This window comes from Macrobrachium nipponense, chromosome 43 (genome assembly GCF_015104395.2).
Source record: "Macrobrachium nipponense isolate FS-2020 chromosome 43, ASM1510439v2, whole genome shotgun sequence".
NCBI classification, from domain to species: Eukaryota; Metazoa; Arthropoda; class Malacostraca; order Decapoda; family Palaemonidae; genus Macrobrachium; species Macrobrachium nipponense.
Genome location: NC_061104.1, coordinates 32,974,460 through 32,990,713, shown reverse-complemented (window position 1 = coordinate 32,990,713; position 16,254 = coordinate 32,974,460).

Genomic DNA, 16,254 nt, shown 5'->3' with positions numbered 1-16,254 from the left:
AGGAAGGCGTACTTTGCTGCTAGTGAAGACAACACTGGTACCCTTTGTAGGAGAGCTCACAAAGTCAAGGGTATTGGCCCTTCCTACGCATTCTGTAAGAATCTGTTGGTTTAAGAGGTGGGGGTGTGGTCGCGCCAGACCACCTTCACTTCACACTACCTTCGGGATATCCCCGCAGGTCCTTGGACACTTTTTCCATGGGACCGGTGGTGTCTGCTCAACCAGTTGTGTAACTTACCCAGCTCCTTTAATAGGACAAGTTTGCATCTCACCTTTGTTGTATGGTATGAATGTGTATGACTGTAGGAGTGACTAGCTCTCCTTCATCTCCATCCTACTCTCCTCTTTCGGGCAGAGAGTACATGGACTGTACATGCTGGACCAGGCGGCTGATGTAGAGAAGACACTCCATAGAGCTACCAGTCTATTTTCTTTGGCTAGATTATAGAAGCACATATCCTCCCCTTCCCCTAGCAAGGGGGTGAAGGAGTCCTTGACATAAATCAAACCCAATGACTTCAATTGCCTTATTGTCTCCAACATTATGCTTCTTTGCTTTTCTCATATGGAGGTCTCATCCTCATCCATATGTTGATGACCCGATCAGAATGTCAGAGGTTGGATTTCCCTCCTTGCTCTTACGACCAGGAAGGAAATCTCAAGTGTGCTGAACTTTAGTTGGTTCATAGAGGATCACTTTCGTCACAATTGACTGGTAGGCCACAGTGATAATTAAGAGTGCCGCTGCCAGTGCATAGAGAAGAGTTCTTCCCTGTTCCAACTTTCACAGTGTCAGGAAGCAGTTTGTGCAGGCAGTACATCCCTGTGTTTTACATGGCTAAAGATTTTCAGCCTTCATTGTAAGCACAGGCATTTTTGCCAAACACCAGTGAAATAATAGAAATTTTCTTTCAGTCCTTTGTAAATGTCAGGAATTAGAACCATCCTCTTTGGTTGGCCTCATTGACGGAACTTTTCTCTGTCAGAATCGTGAAAGGTAACTTCTTTCAAATTCAACTGTGAAAGATGTGGGTACACACTCGCTCTAGTCTTTCATGTGAGTAGTATTGTTTCTCCTCAGTTGAACTTGCTCTAGTCTTTCACGAAAGTAGTACTGTTTCTCCTCAGTTGAGATTCTACTATTGATGAGAAACCTTTCTCTGTCTTGCCATCTCAGGGACCTCAGGCCTCTGGACAGCTTTTGACTTTTGTTTGGGACATGCGAGCCCTTACAAGAGCCATTAGACAGAGTTTTGGTTTTTCAAGGCTACATCCCACCTCTCTCCGGCATTGGCGAAGAGGATATACTTGTACATGGATTGTCTTCAGTATCACCCTTCAAAGGCTGGTTATCAGGTCGCGACTCCATCTCTGATGTCGAATCATTCGGCATGATCCTATACGATTTGGACTTTGTTTTTATTGATCTAGATCAATCATTACTTTGTCCTATTGATGGGTTGCTGGACCTGCAGAATCTCAACACCCTTCACTGGATGTCGGTTTCCTTTCTCCACTATAGGCTTGCCAATGTATAAGTGTCCAAGGACATGGCTTCCTTCAAGTCCTGCGAGATCATGAGCCTCGTCTCTGTAGATAGCTACATCACCTGAATGTTCTTCCTGAGAGCGCACAGTGCCAGTGGCTTGGTCTTTTCATCGCACTCCAAACAATATGTCGGACTGGAGGATAAATGTAGTCCTATGAGGACCACATAGATGTAGTCTTATGAGGACCACATAGATGTAGTCCTATGAGGACCACATAGATGTAGTCCTATGAGGACCACATAGATCTAGTCTTATGAGGACCACATAATATCTTTCTTCCTTTGGGTAGTTGGTTACGAGTCATTGAAACTTCTTTTTCTTGGACCTGTGGTGGATACTCAATATGTTGTTTTGCTCACCCAGCTTATTCACGAGGACAATTTGCATCTCTCGCCTATGGTGTGCAGTTCTAGAGGTAGGAAGGATACTAAAGTGACTGGTCTCTCCTTCCCCCTCCCCATCCTTCTACATTTCTTCCTTCGGTTGAGAATAGGACTCGAACTTCCACTGACTGGTCACACGTATGATGAGGTAAGCCTACACATCGAGTTTCCTTTCTGTTTTTTTTTATTATAATCATAGAAGCAATCCTCCTTTCTATTTTTCTTATGAGAATTATAGAAGCAATCCCGCTCCTTCCTCTAGCAAGGGGAAGAAGGAGATGCGCGCAATTAGGCAGGAACGGCTCGTTTTTTGCCTTAATGCCTCCAATTCATTGTATATTCTTCTCTGCTTTTTGTATAAGTTCGAGTCCTCACTCATTTCGAAAAGGCCCAGAGGTCTGACTTTTGTTCCTGCAGTTCTTAGAATCCCATTAGTGTGTCAGAGGCAGAACACCCCTCCTCACTCTTTCGAACGGGAGGAATTGCCCAAGTGTTCTGAACTCCAGTTAGTTCTAGAGACTCACTCACATTTCTTCCGCCAACAAGTGAGTCTTCCTATTGTAAAGGACAGAGGGTTTCTATATCATGTAGGAACAAATCACATTTTCTGGAAGTAAATTGTAATTTTCGTAACTATATAAACCTGAGGTCCTTTATAGCAAGAGCCCTCCTCATGCCACCCTCAATCTGAAACACAGACCGAAGGTAAATTGGAGTGTTTACGTCCGGGCGGGAGGCTCTCCGTACCTACCGGTCGGGAGGCTCTCCGTACCTACCGGGCGGTAGTTACTGCCTAACCACCTTGTTCAAGAATTTAACGGCCGTATTCCAGCTACAACGCAAGTAATTAATATTGTAAAGGACCTCAGGTTTGTATAGTTAGGAAAAATACTATTTACTTTAAAAAATTGTGACTATTACGATTTGCATAATATGCAATTGGGGACACATGACAAGCAAATTCTGTAAGGGGGAACATTAGTACATCTCCAGAAGGTGGTGATTTTGGGGGCACAGACATCCAAAATGGGATGTCTGGTCACCCAAGTAACATTTTATATATATATATATCTATATATATATATATATATATTATATATAGATATGATATATAATATATATATATATATATATTATTATATATATATATATATATATATACATATATATTGTGACGAAGTGGCATAGAGTATCTGGGTCTGGATACCATATAATACTTGGGGGAAGTAGCCAAAGATCTGTGTCTGGACACCATTAATATTTGTTAACCCAAATTGCCAAGTATCTGGTTACTACACTTACCATTTGTACTTGTCAGTGCAAGAGACCCTTTTATTCCTGGGTCTAGGACACCCTTTGTACTTGGGGCACAGCTTGATCAAGTACTTGGTTATTGCTTACCTCACTACAGCCAGACACTTGACCCTTCATCACAAATACTAAACGACTGAATACTCTAAAGGTAACAGAGATCCCTTATAGAACTGAACAGTCAAGAAAACAATCAGTCTAAGTTCATTAAAATGGATGTGAGGTAATCATAATTAAAGGGCATCACTCCTTCTGCAATTTCAAATCTAAGTATTTCCCTGATTCTGATTCACTTTAGGGAAACGGCGCAATTACCACTATATTTCTACCTAAACAAAAATAAAATATAATATATTATATTGTTATATACTGGACAAAGTAAATGAAACTCTTCCAAAAATTTTAAATACAAAAAATTGTTTCTAAATTCAAAATTTATAAGTGAAATTCTCAATCTCAGGGAAATTATTATTACTTGAAAACAAAAGTTTAATTAATTCTTGAATTAATTATTAAGCAAAATTAAATAAAAAAAAATGTTCAAGAAAATTAAATTAGATTATAAAGCAGTCATTAAATTTGAAATGAAATTTATTTAAATACAGATTAATTCACAAGTGTAAGATTCAAAGTTTACACAATCAAAATAATTCAAACTAATTAAACAAAATAAAGACAATGCAAAAAAGTATAATGCATAATATGAAAACAATTAAAGCATTGACAGTACAAACATTAAGCATATAAAATGGACATGTCAAAAGAGCAAAGCAAAATAAAAATTGCATAAAAATTATAATTTTATCCAAACATTGTAAAATAAAACCTTGAAGTGCATTTCAAAACATTTGTAAAATACCTTCAAACGCAGTTGCAACTCCTGACTCAAAAGAAAAGGCCTGTTACAGTTTCCACCTCTTCAATATTTTCGTGGGCGCCTTCACAAAAATAATATTAATAACCCTATACTCAGATTCCACAAACAACACATATTACCAAGAATTATATAATAATGAGTGACCAGCTCAAATACAAATGTGAGTTACATTACGTTAATGAAACAGTCTCGCGAACGAGCGAGCGCGAGAGAGAGAGATTTCTCCCTAATGCACCCAGCCAGGTATCGGTGCCCATAAGCGTTACAGTTTCAACCTCTTCAATATTTTCGTGGACACCTTCACAAAAATAATATTAATAACACTATGCTCAGATTCCACTAAAAACACATATTACTAAGAATTATATAATAATGAGTGACCAGCTCAAATACAAATGTGAGTTACATTACGTTAATGAAACAGTCTCGTGAACGAGAGAGAGAGAGAGAGAGAGAGAGAGAGAGAGAGAGAGAGAGATATTTCTCCCTAATGCACCCAACCAGGTATCGGAATTGAATGAATAGTTCTCTATCCCCATAAGCGTATGGGCATATGGGACGATTAGCATAGAGTTCAAGACGAAAACATATTACTTCATCTCTCTATGTTAAACATGAATAACATCATTGTAGGGAAAGTTCTTGAAGGACTCGATGCTGCCTGGGAGGTCCCTACGCATGTTTGTGCGGATAAAGAAATCAGGTGGCTCAGACATTCTCAAGATGTGAATAACAACCTTCTCTATTACTCCTTCTCTCTGTCTTATGTACGTTTTTCCTCTCTCTGCCTTATGTATGTTTAAAAAGGAAAAGTTACACTACTTAACATGTGTTATCTTTAAATATGGGAATCTGAACACAAAAACATACATTTCATAACATGATACACAGGTTCTGAGGTGAATTAATCATATTACCAAAATTATAACTGCATTACAAAACTTACATTACAAGATTTCTCCCCCTAGAAGATTAGTTATTCTGGGGTTGAATCCAACATTCACAATGGGATAAATAATTGGCAGCTACATTGTTCTTACCAGATATGTGCTCAACCTTCAAATTATACTGTTGCAAGCACAAAGACCACCTGGTCAGTCTTTGATTATAGTGTTTTATCCTCTGTATAAATGACAGGGGATTGTGATCAGACAACACTAAAACTTCTTCATTCCTAGGTCTGTTCACATACACTTCAAACTTTTTCAAGCTTGTGATTAGTTTCCTTTTCAATAGTTGCATAGTTTTTCTGATGCTTTTTCAGTTTCAAAGACAGGAAACACACAGGGTGTAGAAGGTTATTTTCATCTTCTTGAAGTAGAACAGCTCCAATTCCACAATCAGAGGCATCAATTTGTATCACAAATTTCTTATTAAAGTCTGGAGCTTGAAGCACTGGTTAAAAGGGCTTTTACCTTCTTAAAGGATTCTTGACATTCTTGAGTCCAAACAAACTTAGTTTTTGGACTAGTTAAGTCTGTCAAGGGAGCTATTATGGCTGAGAAATTTGGACAGAAACGATGATAGAATCCAGCCATGCCCAAAAATCTTTGTAGCTGCTTCCTAGTAGTAGGGGTGGTAGCCTTATGGATACTTTCTACATTAGCATTCACCGGAGTGAGAAGGTCTTTCCCAACTTCAAATCCAAGGTACTGAACAGTTGCCTTCCCAAACTCACTCTTCTCTAGGTTGACTGTTAGTCCTGCCTCTTGTAGTTTCTTGAAAACTTTCTTCAGGATCTGCAGATGTTCTTCCCACGTTGTAGAGTAAATGACTATGTCATCAAGGTATACACCTACTCCTTCTATAGATCCTAGCAGTTGATCCATCACTTGTTGAAATGTGGCTGGTGCATTCATCAGACCAAATGGCAGTACAGTATACTAATACAATCCGAAAGGAGTAATAAAAGCTGACAGCAACTTTGCATTTTCATTTAAGGGTATCTGATAATATCCCTTCAATAAGTCTATCTTGGAAACAAACTTGGCTTGCCCAATATTATCAAGTAACTGATTTATAAGAGGCAAGGGATAATTGTCCGCCATACTAATGGAATTCAGTTTCCTATAATCAGTACACAAACTTGGCTTGCCCAATATTATCAAGTAACTGATCTATAAGAGGCAAGGGATAATTGTCAGCCATACTAATGGAATTCAGTTTCCTATAATCAGTACACATCCTAAAGGAGCCATCAGGTTTCTTCACTGACACCCATGGAGAACTGAAGTGACTTGAACTGGGTTCTGCTAATCCTTGTTGTAGCAAATTCTGAACTTCTTTCCTCAGAACATCTCGATGATAAGGTGATAAGTGATAAGCTCCTTGCTTGAATGATTTTCCATCTTCTTGGATCTTGATTCCATGTTTGGTCAGATTAAGTATGTCTGGGTACATCTGCAAAAATCTCTGTGAAGCTTCTAATCACTTCACTGAATTCCTTACCTTGTTCAACATTAAGAGGTTTCAGATTATCCTCCAAATTTTCCAAAATTTAAGAATTATTCATCTTGCTTTCAGCTCCCAATTCATAGCCATCATCGTCTTCTGTAGATGAAGTTGTCTGGATTATTGACACAGTTTCATTTCTAGTTTCTGAGAAGTAAGGTTTCAAGAGGTTCACATGTATCTTCCTCTGTCGTTTTCTTCTTTCTGGTGTTTCAGTCACATAAGTTCTATCACTTAACTTCTCAATTATCCTGTAGGGACCTTGAAATTTATTGGTAAGGGGAAATCTCTTGACTGGCAGAAACACTAACACTTGTTGACCAACACTAAAACTTCTTAGCTTAGTCTTTCTCCTTGGATTTCCTCTTTATTTTCTACCCAATTTTCTGCAAGAATCTTCAAAGCTCCTCTCACTTCTCTTCCAAAAATCATCTCATTAGGTGAACATCCCATGCTTTCTTGATAAGCATTCCTAACTTCAAATAACATTAAGGGTAAACCAACATCCCAATCTCTTCCTGACTCAAAACAATACTTTGTCAGTATACTTTTCAATGTCTGGTGGAACCTTTCCAGGGATCCTTGAGTTTCTGGATGATAAGCAGTTGATAACTGTTGTTTCACCCCTAATAAGTTCATCACATCCTGGAATAACTTGGAAGTAAAGTTCGTTCCTCTATCGCTTTGTTCAATTTCTGGTATACCAAACTTTGAGAAAAGCTCCTCTAGTTTCTCAGCAACTATCTTGGCTGATATGTTTCTAACAGGGATCGCCTTAGGATATCTGGTAACAGGGCACATTAATGTTAACAGATATTCATTTCCTTTCTTCGTCTTCGGAAGTGGTCCAGCCATATCTAAAATCCCCTTGTTAAAGGGTTCTTCTCTAACTTCTATAGGTTGTAGGGGGGGGCTTTCTGAATGGTTTCATTGGGTTTTCCAGCTATCTGGCAGGTATGACACACTCGACAGAACCTGCTAACATCTTTATGAAGTCCAGGCCAGAAAAAATATCTCATGATCTTCTCCACAGTCTTCCTGATTCCCATATGTCCAGATTCATGAGCTACTGCTACCACTTGCTTTCTCAATGGACATGGAATCAAAGTCTGATGATATTCGCCCCATTCAGCATTTCTGGGTATATCTGAAGGTCTATACTTCCTCATCAGCAAACCTTCCTTCAGATAATAACAGGTAGGAGTTTGTTGCATCTCTTCCTGATCAACAGCTCTGAAGAACAAATCAGCTAACGATGCATCCTTCTTCTGGAAGTCCATTAGCTTCTCTCTTGTTACCTGTCCAACTTCAAGGGTTGAACTATCAATATCTGCTACCTCAGCTACTGTAGTTTCACTACTATCTTCAAGAACACTTTGACAACTCGGAATCTCTTCAGGAACAACAGATTCTTCATTTTTTGGGGAAATCTCTTCTCAGTCAGCTCCACGGGAAGCATCACTCCTCTGGAACAATTGTTCTAAATTCAAAGATCCTTCACTTGGTCCATCTTGGGTGTGCAAATCCTCAGTTTCTTCACCAACAGTCGTAATCCTCCTCATACCCCTGGTAGTTATACAACTAGGGAACAGTTAGGGGTTATTTTTCTCCAACTCTACCGTAGGAATAATTCTCAATGGTTTGTCTGTCACTACAGGACAAGGAACAAATGGAACACCACCAACTTCATAACCCAACAGAACATGTACACCTTCCACAGCCAGTGAGTCCATTACAGCAAAATCAACACTCCCTGTCATTAATTCACAAGACAGGTGTAAGTGGCATATAGGAGTTACTTCCTCTCATCCTATACCCTTCAAAATAACTGAATCTCCAGTGAGATTCTTCTCCAACATTGGGTGAGCACCACGTAACACCGCACTATGGTTGCTCCCTGTATCACGTAAAATCTTGACTGGTACCTGCACACTCTCTTCTTGAGTTGCCAGTGTACCCTCATAGATATATGGCTTAAAGGCCTCCAAACTGCTCAGCCACTCACTGCTTGAAGTTACATTTCCACTGGTTGCTAAACACTCAGCTTGTTCATTTTCAGTCTTCCCTGTAATCGGATTCTTCCCCACATTGTTCTTAACAGTCTGTTTCACCTGGTCAACTCTTACTATTTGACCAACAGGCTTTGACTGCTGATAATTCCGATAACACTCCTGACTGAAGTAAACTGCTCTTCCACACTTAAAACAGACAACATTAGGCTTTTGCAACTGTCTTGCAAAATTAGATGAGGATATCACATTAGCTTGCTAAGGAGTATTATTACTTGTAGGTTTCCCATTTATAAAATTGCTTCTGAAACCTGATTACATGTAGGTTTCCCATTTATAAAATTGCTTCTGAAACGTGGATGAGACTTAAAACCTTGGCGTGGTTGATTCTGGTACTTGAAATTATAATTGCGCCTGCTACTAATTATATTGTAGTCTTCACTCAGTGTAGCAGCTTTGTTAAGTTTTTTAACCTCTCTCTCTCTCTCAAATAGGCTCTTATATGCTCAGGAATACCTTTAAAATATTGCTCCAAAACAACTAACTCTTCTAACTCTTCAAAAGTTGTAACTTTAGCTGCCTCCAACACCTCACTTTATAAGCGTAATCCAAGAAAGTTACTTTTTCATCCTTTCTTAAATTTTTGAATCTTTCATTGTAGTACTCTGGGGTCAACTGGTATACTTGTAGCACATTATGTTTGAGTACCTTGTAGTCTTTACACTGATCAGCTGTTAAGTCTAAATAAATGCTTCTCCCTTTACCAATCAAGACACTTTGTAGCAAAACTGACCACTTTCTCAAAGTGAACAAAGAACTCATCAGGAGCCTCTTCAGTAAACTTAGGGATTAACCCTCTTACGCCGGAGCCCTAAAAATCAAAACGTCTCCCGTATGCCGGGCCTGGTTTGGAGTGAGCGCGGAAGTGGAAAAAATAATTTTTTCAAAAAATTACAGCGCGCGTACTTTTGAAGATTAAGAGTTAATTTTTGGCTCCTTTTTTTGTCATTGCCTGAAGTTTAGAATGCAACCATCAGAAATGAAAAATAATATCATTATCATATGTAAATAATGCGATATATGGTAGCGAAAAAAAAAAATTCATACATAATTGTATTCAAATCACGCTGTGCAGAAAACGGTCAAAGCTAACCAGTTACTTTTTTTTGCGTTGTATTGTACACTAAATTGCGATCATTTTGATATATAATACATTGTAAAACAATAAAAGCAACACCGGAAAAATATTATCACAAAATGATGTACGAATTCGTAACGCGCGGACGCAAAAAAATATTTTTTTCAAAAATTCACCGTAAATCACAATATTGTTCTAGAGACTTCCAATTTGTTTCAAAATTAAGACAAATGATTGAATATTACGATACTGTAAGAGTTTTAGATTAGAATTGCAGATTTCGACCATTTCGGACGAGTTAAATTTGACCGAATGTCGAAATTTTAATATATATATTTTTTCATATGCACATATTTCGAAGATGGAAAAAGCTACAACCTTCAATTATTTTTTATTGTATTCTTCATGAATTTGCGCACATTTTGATATATGAAACTCTATAAAAAGGCTAATATGAAAAGGAGCAAATATTAGGATAATGCCATGTACGTATTTCGGAGACTTGCGGCCGCGAATCGGCGCGCGGAGTGAAGGTAAATATATTTTTCAAAAATTCACCATAAATCACAATATTGTTTTAGAGACTTCAAATTTGTTTTCAAAATGAGAAAAATGACGGAATATTACTAGGCCGTAAGAGTTTTAGCTTACAATTGCGTTTTTCAACTATTTCGGTAGAGTCAAATTTGACCGAACGTGGTTTTTTTTCTATTTATCGTGATTTATATGCAAATATTTCGAAAAAACAAAAAAAAAGAAAAAAAAAAGCAAAAGAAAAGCTACAACTTTCAATCATTTTTAGTTGTATTCTACATGAAATTGCGCACATTTTCATATATAAAACTTTATGTAACAGCTAATTTTAAATGGTGCAAACATTTCAACAATCGCACAAAAAAATTCTGATTTTTTCGGAAGAGTTACCGCGCGAACGTAATTTTTTTTTTTTCATAAATTCACCATAAATCGAAATATTGTGCTAGAGACTTCCAAGTCGTTGCAAAATGAGGTAAATGATTGAATATTACTAGAATAGAAAGAGTTTTAGCTTACAATTGCGTTTTCGACCATTTTCGGTAGAGTCAAAGTTGACCGAAAGTTGAAATTTTTGCACAACGTTATTTATATGAAAATATTTCAAAACTGATAAAAGCTACAACCATGGGTTGTTTTTTGTTGTATTGTGCATGAAATTGCGCACATTTCCATATATAAAACTTTATGTAACGGCAAATTTAAAAGGGTGCAAACATTAGGACAATCGCACGAAAAAATTTATCGGAAGAGTTATCGCACGAACGTAAGGAAAAAGTTTTTTCATAAATTCACCATAAATCGAAATATTGTGCTAGAGACGTCCAATTTGTTGTAAAATGAAGGCAAATGATTGAATATTACTATAATATAAGAATTTTAGCTTACAATTGCGTTTCTCGACCTTTTCTGTAGAGTCAAAGTTGACCGAAGGTTGAAATTTTTGCACTTACGGTCATTTATTTATATGAAATATTTCAAAATTGATAAAAGCTACAATCATGAGTATTTTTTAGTTGTATTGTGCATGAAATTGCGCACATTTTCATATATAATACTTCATGTAAAGGATAATTTAAAATGGTGCAATAATTATGTCAAAGTGACGAAATAATTTCCGAGATGTGTCACTGATACTTTTTAGTGCGATAAGAAAGAAATTCGCGCTTGCGCGCCTGCGTAGCGATTGTAAACAAAACAACGCCTTGATCCGTGAACTCCCAGCATCCCCCAAGGCGCGTGATACAAAAGTTTTCGGCTGGTAGGCTATAAGTATTTTTTTCCGCGAATTTTAAAAAAAAAAACTTTTTTGAGCCGACGTATGATACGTCCAATCGGCATACGGGAGACATTTTGACTCGACGTTTAATACGTCCAATCGGCGTAAGAGGGTTAACTTCTGCACTCTTACTACATCAAATGCAGGGTCTTGATTACCATGGTTAGGGTTAGACGGTATTACAGGTAATGTCGATCTAGCTCTTATCAATTCCATCTCCCTTTCATGTCTTGCAATTTCTCTTTCCTCTTTTATCCTTTGCCTTTCATCTTCTGCTGCTTTTTCTTCTTCTCTTTCCCTTCTTTCTTGTTTTTCCCTGTGTACTCTCTCTCTCTCTCAGCCTGCATTTTTTAGCTTAATCAAACATTCTTCTACTTCTATGCGTCTGAGTTCTAACTCTGTGTCACTTATCTCTTTCTTTTCTACTTGCTTATTTATAAGATCAGCTTGTGCTACAGTCAACAACTCTTGAGCCAGTTCTAACTCATCATCATCAGTTATTCTACCAGAGTCTATCAGTGCTTGCATGGCAGTGCATTTGATTTCTACTTTTATCATGCTACTAGACACATGGCCACCACATGCTACTGCTAGAGCACTCCACTGTGCCTTAGTCAGAGTAGTTTCAGATAACACTTGGATGGAAGGGGCTGCTAAAAATTCCTGAGTATCTAATGGAGCCATTTTTCTCAAATACAAATCTTACAATAAAATGCAGAAACAAATATATGGTCAGTCTTCTAACAAAATATATTCCTAATACCACCCGTATAAGTTAGAGTGATAATGTGATTTGTTTTCCTCCCTGGTCTCTGGGGATCAATAATACTTGGTACACAAAGTGCCAAATATCCCGGGTCTGGGCACCATTAATACTTGGTACACAAAGTGCCAAATATCCCGGGTCTGGGCACCATTAATACTTGGTTCCGAGATGGTCAAGAGTATCTGGGTCTGGATACCATTAATACTTGGGGGAAGTAGCCAAAGATCTGTGTCTGGACACCATTAATATTTGTTAACCCAAATTGCCAAGTATCTGGTTACTACACTTACCATTTGTACTTGTTAGCGCAAGAGACCCTTTTATTCCTGGGTCTAGGACACCCTTTGTACTTGGGGCACAGTTTGATCAAGTACTATGGCGCACAAAAGTTCGTTCCCTCCGCTGATCCAGAGCGAACACGAATCCGCGACTATGAAACCGCGAAGCAGTTGAACAAGTAACTAATTAAGCACCCAACAGATGTCGCACCGTCAGGCCAAGGAAGGAGGAGTGGGAAGCAGGTATCATCTGTTATCGTCAATCAAACCAACAATATGAACCTGTCAGGAGGACACTGGAAATCGGATGACATCGACAAACTAAACCTTAGGCCGCTTCTATAGCAGGTGTCCAAGAACATCCGACCACTGGACGAGTGGCCAGACGGGAGTTAATGAGGCCACAAATCACCATGGAATAGTTTAATTTCCACCCTTCTTGGGTCACCAACAGAGATTTACTGCCAAACTACATATGTTTTTGTATATATACTCCTGTAAGACATCCTATGTCCATATTTTACCAGTGATCAGGAGCACAGAAGGAAGTGCTCGAAATATATGGTTACAACATTGAAATAGTGTTTTACGGGCTGTTTATCTTCATATTATACTGTTGTATTACTGTAAAAAGACACTCATATATATAATATACTATATATATATATAATATATATATATATATATATATATATATATATATAATATATATATATAATATATATATATATATGCGCATATAAATATATAGATATATATATTATTTGTTTGAGTTTCTCAGGAGTCTTTAAATGAGATGCAGTGCAAGCTTCTTCCCTTCATTCACACTAGAATGATACAGTCACAGATACAAGTTCAACAATGAAGACTACAAATCAGTTTGAAGTTCTGTTAACAGCAACTGCTCTGGCTTTGGGTAGCTGACCTACTTTCGTCAGAGCTGTGCGGCAGCCCTCTCTTTTTCAACTGGTGCTCTCCTTCGCTGCTGGGCTTCTTGAAGATTCTACAAAGGAGAATGTCCCACCTAGAATAGGCAGGGATATGCTTTTTGGCCCTTCTGTTGGTCATTCATATTGGTTGTAGATTATCTAACGCCGTCCTTTAGGTGTGATGGATTGACTTAATTTCTCCCCTTGTGGGTAGAACTTATGACATCACCGGAACTGTCGAGTTTCCGGCTACAGTGTAGAGGTCAGGTCATAGGTGAAGATTTCTATGGGAGCGCTTTGATTAAAACTTTGTGCGTGTTACGGGTGCTGTTGGAGACTTCCTGTAACTAATTCTCTCTCTCTCTCTCTCTCTCTCTCTCTCACAGTCTTGTTTCTCCCTCTCTTTTATATTAACGCTGTTCCTAACTGACATTCTTTAGCTATCATTACATATAGGCAGTCCCCGGGTTACGATGGGTTCGGCTTACGACGTTCCGAGGTTAAGATGCTTTTCAATTATATTCATCAAAAATTATTTCCAAGGTTATGACGCCTACAAACGCTGATCTAGTAGAAGAAATATGACACCAAAAATTCAAAATAATCAATATTTGAAGGTTTTTTGATGAAAAATGCAATAACGATGAAGTTTACATAGTTTTTAATGTACCCAAAGCATTAATAGTAAGGTTTTCTTAGGATTTTTTATGATGTTCCGTCTTATGACGATTTTCAGCTTACGACGCGTCTCAAGAACGGAACCCCCGTCATAACCCAGGGACCGCCTGTAATACATTTTGCCTGATTGGGCCAATACCCATAGAGAAGGCAAGCGATTTGGGTGATAACACCCGATGCCAGTTTTTGGAAACTTACAAATTATGGGGGTAGTTCCTCGTTGGACGAGCGGTTTTCGCGCTCGGCCACCAATCCGGTGGTCCGAAGTTCGATTATCGGCTTGGCCATCGCAGAATCAGAGGAATTTATTTCTGGTGATAGAAATTCATTTTTCGATATAATGTGGTTCTGATCCCACAATAAGCTGTAAGTCCCGTTGCTAGCTGCCCAATTGGTTCCTAGCCACCTAAAAATGACTAATCCTTCGGGCCAGCCCTAGGAGAGCTGCTTATCAGTTCAGTGGTCTGGTAAAACTAAGATATACTCGTTTTACAAATTATGGCTATATGTAGCTAATTTTTTAAAATACTAACGCAAAATATAAGATGCAGATACTTTCACCAATGTAACAAATTCATATTCAATAAAAGCTAGAAAGAAAGAAGCACAGCAAAATATCAATAATAGCACAGAGATAAAGACAAAAAAAGTTTATAAGAGAGAGAGAGAGTATTGTTTGACAGTTTTTTGGCGGTGTGAGGTTCCAGCAACGAAAATGCGCTGTGAATTGAATAGTCTTTTACCTGTCCAATTGTTATTATTCTTAATGTAGAATGCCATGGTCATAGAAACTACTAATCCACAAACAATATTATGGTGTGGACACTATTTTAAACAAACAGAATAGCATATACAAAGGTTTAAGGATAACGCTGCCCATACCTGTGGTAAGAGGTAAACCTTTGATAGAAAGTGACTTGGGACACGCACAAAATTTGACAGTGACTTGTTCCCCACCCTACCATCTACTGCTACTAACTTAAGCCACTTGATACCCTGAAAATGTTGTAGAACAGAGCCTGACATCGACATCAGGAAACGTAACGTCATATTTACAGAATTCTTTACCATTATTCACTCCTTTCAATTGTAATCATAGCATACTAGTATTATTTGAATGGATGTTGTTCAGTGTTAACACAGGTTGATCTTTGGCTGGCTGCCATATATAAACGTTAAAACAGCTGATCATTAAAAGAAAAGAGCCTGTTCTTGCCACTTAGGATACTTTTAAATAGTTGTGAGTAATGTTCATAACATATTTTGGCGACCTCTAGCCAGGATCATCCGACAGTGTAATTCACGAGTGCATTCAAAGAGGTGTTTAGGTCAGTGGATGGGCTTAGGTAGATTATTTTCAGTTCCACCCCACTTAGTATATAATTATGCATTATTTTGATGAGGAAGAGAATGCTGCTGCCCAGTTTTTGGCAGACCCTGATTGGGAGAGGAATCTCTTTGATCTAAAACGAGATCAGTTATGGATATTAGGTGAATTTCTAGGTTTGAGTGTGTCTTCAGAGGTTAGGAAAGGTCAGCTCTTATTTGAGGTAATTAAAGCTGGTAAGTTGTTTAAAGAAACCTTAGGTATCATCAGTGATGAGGAAATAGGGAATAGTAATAAAAATGGTGAAAATAAGGTGGTAGGTGCCAGAGATGTTGAGGAAGAAGACAATGTTAGTAATAAAAATGGGGAAACAGGCAGTGGAAATAATATAAATGATGGTCAGGTAAGCCAACTGAAATTGGATATTTTGAAGGAGAAATCCAGGATTAATGAGTTGGATTTTAAAGCACTTCAGCTACAGGCTGAAGAAAGGGCGAAGGAAAGGGATCATGAAATCCAATTGTTAAAATTGCAGATGTCGGCCGATAATGGTAATAATCGTAGTGATAATGATAGATTTAACCTATTAAGTGCCCTTAAACTTGTTCCCCAGTTTAATGAAGAAGACGTTTCCGAATTCTTCATTTCTTTTGAAAGAATTGCTAAGAAGTTAAATTGGCCTCGGGACATGTGGACCACTTTGATCCAGTGTCGCTTAAAAGGTAAGTCGCAGCGTGTGTACAA